Raw genomic sequence first — 11,619 nt, forward strand, 5'->3', positions numbered from 1 at the left:
TCAGGGACCGAAGGAGTGCATGAAAAGTGGTCATTCCTTAAGGACATGATCCTTGAAGCACAAAGGAAATCTATTCTCACACGGAGGAAAGGTAGCAAAAGGGCTGGGAAGCCCTCTTGGCTAAACAGGAAAATCATGGTCCCCTTAAGAAAGAAGAAAGAGGCATAAAAAGAATGGAAGCTTGGGGCCTGCTGCAAGGTGGACTAGTCAACAGTGGCCCACACTTGTAGGGAACAGATTAGAAGGGCTAAGGCAGCAACTGAACTAAAATTAGCAACAGGGATCAAGGACAACAAGATGTCCTTCTGTAGGTATGTAGGGAACAGGAGGAAAACAAATGGGAGTGTGGGGGCACTGCTCAGCAACTCAGGACAGCTGGTTACTGGCACTCAGGAGAAAACTGAACTCCTGAATGACTACTTTGCTTCAGTCTTTCACTGGGCCCAGGGGAAAAACATGCCAGATAGGGTACAGAAGGAGCAAGGTAGAAATGATGGTATTCCTACTATTGTCATAGAACTGGTGTGTGATCAATTAAAAAAATAAACATATATAGGTCAGCAGACCTGGATGAACTTCATCTGAGAGTGCTAAAGAAGCTGGCTGAAGTCATTGTAGAACCCTTGGTGAAACTTGTCCAAAACTTGTGGTGTTCCGGAGAGGTCCCTGAGGACTGGAAGAGGGCCAATGTTGTGCCCATCTTCAAGAATGGGAAAAGGAGGGACCTGGGTAACTATAGGCCAATTAGCCTAACTTCTATCCCAGGAAAAATCCTGAAAAAAATCATCAAGAAGTATATATGCAGTAGGGTTGCAGAAGGTAAGATTCTGAACAGCAGCCAGCATGGTTTCATCACAGGCAGGTCTTGTCTTACTAACCTCATTTCTTTTTATGATCAGGTAACTTGCCACCTGGATTAGAGAGAGGAGGTTGACATTGTATACCTTGACTTCCAAAAACCTTTTGATCTGATATCCCATGATGTTCTTATGAGAAAATTGGAAGATTGTGGACTTAACTGCAAGACAGTTAGGTGGGTAGGAATCTGGCTGTGGGGTAGGACCCAGAGAGTTCTACTGAATGGATCTGTGTTGTCTTGGTGAGAAGTGGCCAGTGGTATTCCTTAGGTGTCGGTGCTTGGTCCAGTACTTTTTAACATCTTCATCAATGATTTGGATGTGGGGGTGAAGAGCACACTGCCCAAGTTTGTGGACAACACCAAGTTATGGGGAAGCATGGTTACGCTTAAAGATAGGCTGCAGATACAGGCGGACCTAGACAGGCTGGCAAGTTGGACAGATTGGAACCAGATGAAGCTCAACATCAAGAAATGTAAAGTGCTCCATCTCGGGACAAACGATCTCCTACACACCTACAGGCTTCACAACACTGATCTGACCAACACTACAAATGAAAGAGACCTCAGGGCAATGATAGACTACAGTATGAACTTTAGCCGGCAGTGTGATTCTGTAGTCAGCAGGGCTTACAATACTCTGGCATGCATCAATTGATGCATCTCCAGCAAAGCCAAGAAAGTGATTTGCCCACTCTACTCAGCATTGGTGAGACCGCAGCTGGAGTACTGCGCCCAGTTCTGGGCACGACACTTCAACAAGGACATGGAAAAGCTTGAGAGGGTCCAGAGAGGAGCCACCTGTATGATCATAGACTTGCACAGCAAGCCATACGAGGAAAGGCCGAGGGACCTGGGACTTTTCAGCCCGAAAAAGAGAAAGCTGAGAGGGTACTTGGTAGCAGCTTACCGCTGCATCAGGGGCATACATCAAGGGCTCCATGAACAACTGTTCACCAGAGCACCCTTTGGGGAAAACTTGGAGTAATGGTCACAAACTCCTAGAAGAACATTTCAGACTTAACATTAGGAAAAATTTCTTCACAGTCAGGGTGTCCAGACTGTGGAATAAGCTCCCTTCAGAGGTGATGCAATCGCCTACCCTGGAAATCTTCAAGAGGAGACTGGACAGTCACCTTGCTGGGGTCACCTGACCCCAGTTGTCTTTCCTGCTTGGTGCAGGGGGCTGGACCCGATGATCTTCCGAGGTTCCTTCCAACCTTACAGTCTATGAATATATGAACTGGTCTTTGGGCAAGCAAGGAGAGTAGGAAAGTCTGGAGCCTTTCTCCTATCTTTTGGCAAGCTCTTGGGCTGCAGATACACTGCTGCAGTGGGTGCTATTTCAGTGTATAAGCTCAAACATTAGCTTCTGCCCCTTTTATTCCTCTGCACAGGAAGTTGGGCCTATTTGATTCACACACAAGTACATCTTACAGCCCCGCTTCCCTGTACCATCCATACAGTTTCTTCCTTGCTGCCCATTAAAAGTCATCTTGGACACACCCTTCATACTGCACAGAGTGAAAAAGATCCTTTGCCCCCAGTTGTTCTACAGTTCTGTCTGTATCTGCTCAGTGGCTTACATGTTCTATGATTTGGGTGATTAGTACCAAATACTGTGCTGGGTTAATTTTTTGCATTTGCTTTCTGTTGAGACCATTCCATCTGCACCTAAGACAGACAACACCATTAATAATTAACAATGTGTTTGAAAACAACAGTGTCTGAATTTGCATAGCATCTGTACAGGCTATGACTATAGGCATTATATAAATTACTAAATAAATAAATAAGTAAAAGTTCTGGCAGAAGCCTGCCGTGCTGGTTCAGTGCAGAGAACTTCAGCAGAAATGAATAAGCTCTTTGCTGGAACTCTTCTTGGTGGAGTTCCAAGAAGTGCTTTTGTGATAGCTGCATGATCTGGCAGCTTGATAGCATTATACTTCTCCTGTTCCATTGGGTGATACAGGTTCAAGATTTACAGAAAGCGCAGCAACTTATTTTTGTAGGAAAACCTTCCCACCTTCCAAAGCCGGGGGTGGGGGGCGGGGGGGAATACAGAAGCAAAGAATGATTCTAGGCCGGTCTGTTTTTCACTGAGATGGAGGCATGTTAAAATGTTTGAACAATTCCATACACAGAACTGTTCCATCACAAAAACTGTCTTTATGCATGGGTCCTCTCTAGCAGTTCTTGGAACTTTAATAAATGAATGGGGAAAAAACAGGAACTCTCTGAAAAAGATATGAGCGCCATGGCTGGGGTCTGTGCTGTGTTAAATTAAAGAATGTGGGAGTCTTACAATCTGCTGGAAACTGCAAGTCCTGCCCCTACTCTTGAGCCATGGTTCTACTGCTCTATGAGGCGGCAGTAGGTTGCACAGTAAAGCTAAATGAGGCAGTTTGCACTTCTCAGAGCTATTCTTCCAGGCTCTTTGCCAACTGAGGCAGACATGAATTATACTTGGTTCATTTGATCCCATTTTTCTTTACTAGAAATATAATTTATTTTCAATTAACACATACATGGTGAATTCATCATGTGGTTTCAGGATCTGGGGGCCATGAACATTGTTGGCCTGTGGTTCTTCTGAATTCATCTGGACCTCGGCCTATGTGAAAACAATAATGAGGGATCCTGAAATGGATAAGAATACTATTCATAAAATTGGCATCCAATCCATCCAATCCCACTGAAATCAATTAAAACTGAGGGCACTTCAGCATGATGCTCTGAGAGTTGCACAGCCCACCCCTTGGGAGTTTTGTACATATAGAGATGGTGGAATCATCTTTTCTCTTATGTATGAAAACTCCATTTTCACCCTGAAGTTCTGTCAGGGGAAATAACTGGTAGACATTTTGGTATCTTTTGCCTTTTATGTAAACTTTCCACCTCAGCAAGCTGTGGAAGATTCTTGGTGCAAATATTCTCAATTTTCCTGGAAAAAGGTTAACATTTTTACCACCAGCAAAGTCTGCTGTAGTTTTCCAAAGGTCAGCAAAGTGCTGTCACATCTGATGACTTTTTGTTGGAATGCCATTTACAAGAATGACTACATTATTCTTGTGAGCTGAATTGATATCTAAAGTAGACATATATTCCTCTAAAGGAAATGGAAGATATACTACTTTACCCTTCAGTGCTCTGACCAACACTTCCAAGGCAAGGAAGGCTGCCCATTTTAGTGTTCATGTGAACAATTGTCTGGAAAAGCTTCAGTGCCTGAATAATAATTTTCTCAAGTATGACTAAATTATCTTGGTGTAGATCCATTTTTGGGAGGAGACAGCTTGGGAATCGTAGGACTGAAGACAATTTGACTTCAGTTTCTGTAAATCATGAGCAAGCAAGAAAAAGTTTGTCCAGTACATTGACTTAAATAGGTTTTGAAGGAAGAGGGTCCAATTTGCAAAGTTTGGAGGCAAAAATGAATCCGGATTCCCACACTGCGGAGACATTTGGACTCACTTTTGTAAATCATCTCTTTGCAGAGAGAGGACATGCTCCATATCTGGATCCAAATCTGAACTTTCTCAAAGGTCAGAGCGCTCCCAACTACTGTTCGTTTGGATCTATCACCAATATCAGCTGACATCCACAAAACAAACAGATAATCAATACAATTTTTATAACTTGAAACTTGACATTAATTCCTAATGTTTTAAGATAATTGCTGACCAATACATAAAAATGTAAGATAACCACTTCATTTTGTATCTTATAGCTAGTTCTCTCTTGTACATCTGTAGCAATTATACAGCACAATAAAAGGGGCTGCCTATGTGTTCCCTGAGAGCAATCCTGCATGAAGACCAAATAGTCAGGTTAGATGTAGGTATCCTGGCTGGTGATTTTCACAGGTTAAATCCACTACAGCTTCTTCAAGAGTGCTCCTGCCCTCTGTATCCCTATTACCAATCTCCTTATTGCCTAATGCTCTCTTCTTTGATTCATCCTAACATTTTCTTCAACACAACTGTGCTAGGGTTGGTATACCATTTACCTGCCTTGGATTGTGAAGAATCCAGCTCCCCTTTTCCAGGAAAAAAAACTTCCTTAGGAAAAAATTCCTAACTCTGGAAGCAATACAACAGTGAAGTACGCCTTACAGAAGAATTGTGGGATCTTCTTCACTGGAGGTTTCCAAAAGTTGCTGGATAGTTATCTGTTTAAGATGGTTTAATGAATTATGCATCTCTGCAGGGGATTGGAATAAATGAACCATGATGTCCGTTCCAGTCCAGCAGTGCAATGATTCTTTGATCTCATCTCAGGAAATCTGAAATTCCAACTTGCATGTTCACCCCCAAAATTAAACAAATCTTTTCTGTGGGTTTGAAAAAAACAAAACAAAACACGCTTAATTTTGTTTTTCATTATTGAACCACCCTGCACTTCCTGTTCTATGCCAGTGCAGAGAAAATTTTCTCATGCTATTTCTGACTGAAGTGAAACACCAGAAAGTTTTCCAGCACAGCTACTCTGAAGACATTCCTATTTTTCAGAAAGATGAAGGAGCTGAGATAAAGATTTCAACCAACTCGCACTTTTAATTTTTGCCCATCATTCACAAAAATATCCTTCCAGAGTGGTTTCAGTTTGTGGCCTATTGTTGGAAATACTGCACATTTTGACAACTGAATTGGGACCAATTCAAAATGATGACTTAACACACTTGTCAACTAAAATACTTAATGACATGCTGGAGTTCAGTCCAATAAAAATACTTAAATTCAATCAGAATAGTCACATGCCACATAGTAAGTATCTGCTTAGGAATGAAAAGCTCCATGGATCTAATGAAGAATCCATTAACATGAGAGACCAGATTTCTTAAACAAAACCAAACCAGAATGAAAGAAGACAAAACAAAACACTTAGCTCCAAATCTTTTCAAAGCAGCTGAGAACCTGGAATTAGGGCCAGGTTGTCTGGGAGCATTAAGCTCCCATCAGTGCACTTAAATACTCAGAATCCAATATGCAAATATCTGGCTATTTATTTTTTATGGCAAAATCAGAGCCGAGGTCTTCTAGAAATCTGGTCCCGATTGTGGGTTCTGAGCTTCTTTTGTAAATCTGGCCTCCTACATACTACTTTTATCATAGTGATTTTTTTTTTTTTCTGACAGGAAGGGCACATTTACATGTGAAAATGCTCCAGGGTGCATTTACTCTGGAGTAATTTATGCTAGAGTAAACCCACCCTCGGCAGGTGTCAACACATATGGGGAAGTGGGAGCAGATTTGCTGCTCATGGAAACAGTCTGCTCCTGACCCCTCCAGCCTTGCACCACCCCCTGCAGCAGCCAGGGGAAGCTCTAGGCTCCTCCTGGGTGCTATCCTAGGGGCTGGCAGGGAGCATGGGGCCAGGAGACATCTCTGTCCTGGCAGGGGCTGGGTTATTGCTCCCTGCCCCTGGGATCTGCCTACTGCTGGCACGGGCTCTGCCACCAGAGCCCATGTGTGGACAACGTCCCCCTGCCCCAGCAGCAGGGAGTGCCTAGTCCCTGCTCCATGATTACAACCATGGAGCCAGAGCTGGGAGATTCTTATCTCCAAGCCTCACCTCCGTGGCCGGGGCTGGGAGATAAGTATCTCCCAACCCCAGCTCCACAGTCATGGTGCTGAGGCTGGGAGATAAGAATCCTCATGATTGAGGAGCAGGGGCTGGGATCTTCCTGCTGTTGGGGGCAGGGGGACATTGCTCCCTGCTCCCAGGAGCCACCTGCTGCCAGGGCAGGCCCCACCATTGGAGCCTGGGTGGGGACAATCTCCTGTCCCCTGCTACCCAACTGACTGGGGGCACATTTGCTCTCGGTTGGCTGTCTACACATGCTGTGCTGTGCAGTAATTACTCCCGAGTAAATTTAATCTTTGTATTTACAGGTAGCAAATGTATGCAGCATTAGAGCAAATTACTATGCAGTATGCCTCTGCACATGTAGATGGTGACGCTTACTTCACAGTAATTCGCTCTAAGCTTGAGTAAAGCATCTTGTGTAGATGTGCCCGAAGTATCAGAAATTGGATTTTATTTATTGCATTTTTTTCTTGCCTGTTTGAAGTCACATAACAATTAAGTTGTTCTTTGTCTCACAGTATTTGGGGGCTGTCTATCCTTACAAATATAATGGCATACAATAGTGTTATCCTATTCTATGTCAAATATAAACTATTGGAGTAGTGTCACACAGGAAGAAAAAGGGGCAAAAGCACACTCAAATATCTGCTCAGAATAACAGTACCTTCAGTCATTGTTCCAGGCAGCTGCATCTTAGAAATAATAATAAGATCATTTTTATTCAGACAGGACACTGAAACTCATCAAGCTATGGATTTTCTTTTTTTTTTGTTACCAAAATTTAAGTGACCTATTACATTTTATATTTTCCCTCACATGTTATGGTTATAATTGCTATCCTGCTGTGAACAAAGACTAGTCAAGCAACAAACAGGGAAACATTTTTACTGTTCCCTGCAGTAGAGCCTACCACAGTGAGGCTACTGATCACTAAACATAAATGGAATGTAATCACCTAACTGCCAGATATAAACATAATAGCATTATTTAACTATCATGTTCAGAAAATGTGAGAGAGGCTGGCTTCTGTCTAAACAGAGTAACTTTTATAGAATTCCCAATGGATGGTCTAATGGGCAACTTTTATGCGGATGGTTAGAAAGTCCTCAATTCCCAACTGAAGACACATGTAATGAAAACTAAGCAGCATGATAATCTAATCTGCTAATCCTTGTCTTCCCCTGTCTCACTCATTCTTAATAATCAGAGACGGTGGGAAACACCTATTAGGTCATGCTTATCATTTCACCATTATTGTAAGATTGCTCTGTTCCTTACTAGACTCATCCTATTATTGCTTTCTCTAAACTCATTTTAAAGTAATGGAATTTCACCTGCATCTCATTCGAGAGTATCCCACAGCCTGGAAGATTTTGTTGTTCTTGAAAGTCAAGCTTAATATTCCCTCTTTTAAAATGTCCTCATAGTACTCCAATTTATGCCTATGTGTCCTGCCTACCATAATGATCTCTTTTCTTGGAGCCAGACAAAAGAAATAGTCAAAGAGAAGCAGCAGCATTAGTATAAACCTAAAAATGCACAGGGGGATCATTGCTGGGAGATGTATCTCTTTACTGGGTACAGCTTATTTCACAAAGCCTGCGAACAGGCATCCTTTTTTGTGGCAGTGCTGAGCCCAAACAGACATTCTCACCCTTTGTCATACCACCAATGTGCAAAATTGTGAGTGCAACAATTCCTAAAAATAGTTTGCTCTGCTTTTCTATGACAGGCATATGTTTGTTGATGTTACTAGAGTACAACCAGCCTGAACTCTTCTGCTGCCCCAGACAGGCACTCCTAGGGCTTCAGAAGCCTGAACCTGTAGGACAAAGCCCGAGTTCCTGGCTTCAATACAGGGCATGCATCTGCGTTCCCCACTTCACACCTGTGGGCCCACACCCAGGTTGGGCCCAGGCACCAAGGCCATTGTCCCACAGGATTAGATCTTTGAAACCCTATAAACAGCAACAGCCTGATCCTGCAAGACATCTGACCTGGGTGACATCTAGCTCTGCCCATCTATCAGATCAGCTGTACTGGGACACATACCAGCAGGGCTGATCCAGCCACCAAGATGATGTCTGTATCCATAGCGTTTGTCCCTGGCCATAGGGCAATGTGAAAAAGTGTTTGGGATATGGCTCTACTTCATCTCTCTTTCTTCCACCAGAGCACCCAGATTGCACTGAAAAAAATTCTGTCTGGCCCTTGCCTGAATGATTCACAGTAACCTGTTTAAAACATTTTAGGAGAGGGCAACCAGCATGTTAACAGAGGATAGTTCAGTTCAGTATCTGTACTTTTTCAGTGGTTGAGAGTGCTGAAGGAAAGGATTTTGATTTTAGCCTATTTCTAATTGGCAGCTTTTATTTCCAAAACTTTTAGGGCCAAACTCTATCCATGTTTATCTCCACGCATCTCCTTATCGACACACCTACAGGCAGAATTTGGCCCATACCTTTTACATCCTGAATTGCAATTTATGGCTCAATATAAATTGCTCTCCTTTGCCTTCAGACTGAAGAGAAAACTTTCTCCTGAATTTCCAAAAGATCAAGTTTTATGCCTTAATCTCTCTTTCTCCCTCCTTCTTGTTTTAAAGAATGTATTCTGCCAAGATAGTAGATATTGTCCAAGTGTTCTTCCCTGGAAACTAGATGTGTGGAGTAACTTTCCCCATATCTCAATAGAAATATTTGATCTTAGTTTGTGCTAAGATGATGGTCATCAAAATAAAAATATTAATTCTTACAATAGGTCAAAACTTCTGAAGTGTAATGCCACAATTTACAGTACCAGTGTGGGTTTCAGTGGTGAGCAGGAACATAAATTATTTTGATTGTTTAGATAAAAAAAATGATAATTTTTTTGTAAATGAGCCTTTTTATAATAGCAATAACCCTGCCATAGCCCAGAGTAATTATGCTTGTAGACATTTGCCATCTTACTTATGTATTTGTACTGGATTATGATATTAAAGTTTAATATTCCTGGCATACTCTGGAGAGATGAATTTTAAGGATTGTGACTATCAAAATTCAAAGTTCTATGGCATTTTATTTAGTTTTTCTACTATTACAGAGCCATGCCAGCTAAGGTAATGTTGCACAGAGCATGAATAAAGTGAACAGAATTTTAACCTTCATTATATTCAGTGTTAAGGGAGCAGTAAGGTTTGGGTGTGAATGTACTGCCTTGCACTGTTCTCAATCCCTGAGCAGACATGTACTACATAAGTGGTATATGTATAAAGGTGCTTCATGCAGCTGTCTTCCCTAATGCCATGAAAAGAATTATGGCAAGAAGGAAAAGTCTCTCACTTGGCTTGCACCCTATTTAATGGAACACCAAGCAAAACACTTTAAATTACATGGGTTGAGGGATAGGCTGAGTTACCTAATAGGTTTTTTCATCCCTAATTCCTTTCATTTCTCAATTCTGTGTGATACCATTGTGCACTGCAGGGCCATTGGATCCTGGCCCCTACAGTTACAGACAAACATTTATGCAGAAGGCCCTAAAAATGTCCTTTCCAAACACCCACAAACCATAGCTACAAAGCCCCAAACCAGAAACACCAAGAACCCTTACAACATGTTGCATTTAAAAACTGGTGGGGGGATGGGGGAGGGAAGTGAGGGGGTGACTCTTAATTGCCTACCAATGGAATAATAGAAAAGCAATTGGTTAATATATGTTCAGAGTACTATGTGGGGCCATATGTGGGAAGAGGGCCATGCCCCACACTACAGGAGGTGGCAAAAAAACTCATGTCAATCTGACCTGGAGGAAAATATCCTTCTTTACTCAATATTTGACAATTGTTGTGACTCTAAGTGGAAGAACAAGACCCTTTAACAAGGAACCATACACAAAGTACTTCATGACTTTGGGCATAAAATTAAATGCTGTTCCTTTAGAATATATATCTTTCTTATGAGTCTTATATAAAAAAAAAATTCTCTAGCATTTTTTTATCCATACTGACCACGTCTACACGAGATGTGCAGTAGAGCAGTTTACTGCACAGTAAGCGTGTGCATCTACATGTGCAGATGCTTAGTGCACAATAAACTGCTCTACTCACAAGTAAATTTGCTACCTGCAAATGCAAGTAGCAAATTTACACATGAGTAGTAACTACACAGTAGCACATGTGTAGATGCTGACTGGGAGCAAATTTGCTTGTGGTCAGCCCCACCAGTAGGGTGTCAGCCTCATGCTAGCCCCAGGGTCCCAGGGCTGGGAGTGTGTCCTGCCCCAAAGTTGGGCTGGCCCATGCTTTGCCCCTGCACTGGACACTCCAGGCAGCAAAACTGTAGGCCTGGCAGCAATGAGACAGTTACATGGAGGCCCAGTGAGCCATCAAGGGAGCTATGCTGGAATCCTCCCCAATACCACACAACAACTCCTTGGGCTCCAGCTGGACTCAGGAGGAGACTGTGGACCTGATAAAGTTGTGGGGCAAGGCTGAGGTGCTCAGCCATTTTGCATGGGGTGGGCACTCAAATGATCACATTTATGAGGGGCAGCCAGACTGTTTCTGAGTGCGCAGGAATGGCTGGTCAGTGAGCCAGCACCAAATAAACGTCAAGACCTTGCATGTACAGTGGGTCACCATCACAGACCACAACTACTGGCTGGGGACTGCCGCAAGTCCAGGCCCTCTATGTGGCACCTGGACAACAATCTTGTGCCCCAGGACCCTGACTGCAGCTGTGCCACATACTCAAGCATGGACAGCCTACTGGAACCTCCACTATGGCCTGGCACCCTTGATGATGCATCACTAGAAGAGGGCCCCTTGGACAAGCAGCAGCTCATACCACCAAGCATCTCACTCCCAGCATCATCCAGCAGCTTGGGGAGCCCAGGTCAGCACCTGCCCCACCAGCCATGTGGCCTCAGCTGGCCCCCACAAGGCCAAGCCAGCCATGGCATTTCCAGTACCTCCCCAGAGTGGGTTCCTGCTGGGAAGCCAGATGCTGCACCCCTATGACCCAGGACACCACCAGGAACCTCACACCATGTCTGCCAGTGGGGACAGACCCAAGCCACCAGGCACACTAGGCCTGCTCACCTGGTAAGCCTCACACTGTGGGGAGGGTTCCCTGTCCTGGCTCCTGCTCTGGCCCCAGCCTCTGTCCCAGGCCTGGCTCCCCCTCCCTACC

The sequence above is a fragment of the Alligator sinensis genome, unplaced genomic scaffold, assembly GCF_000455745.1.
Source record: "Alligator sinensis unplaced genomic scaffold, ASM45574v1 scaffold747_1, whole genome shotgun sequence".
Lineage (NCBI taxonomy): Eukaryota > Metazoa > Chordata > Crocodylia > Alligatoridae > Alligator > Alligator sinensis.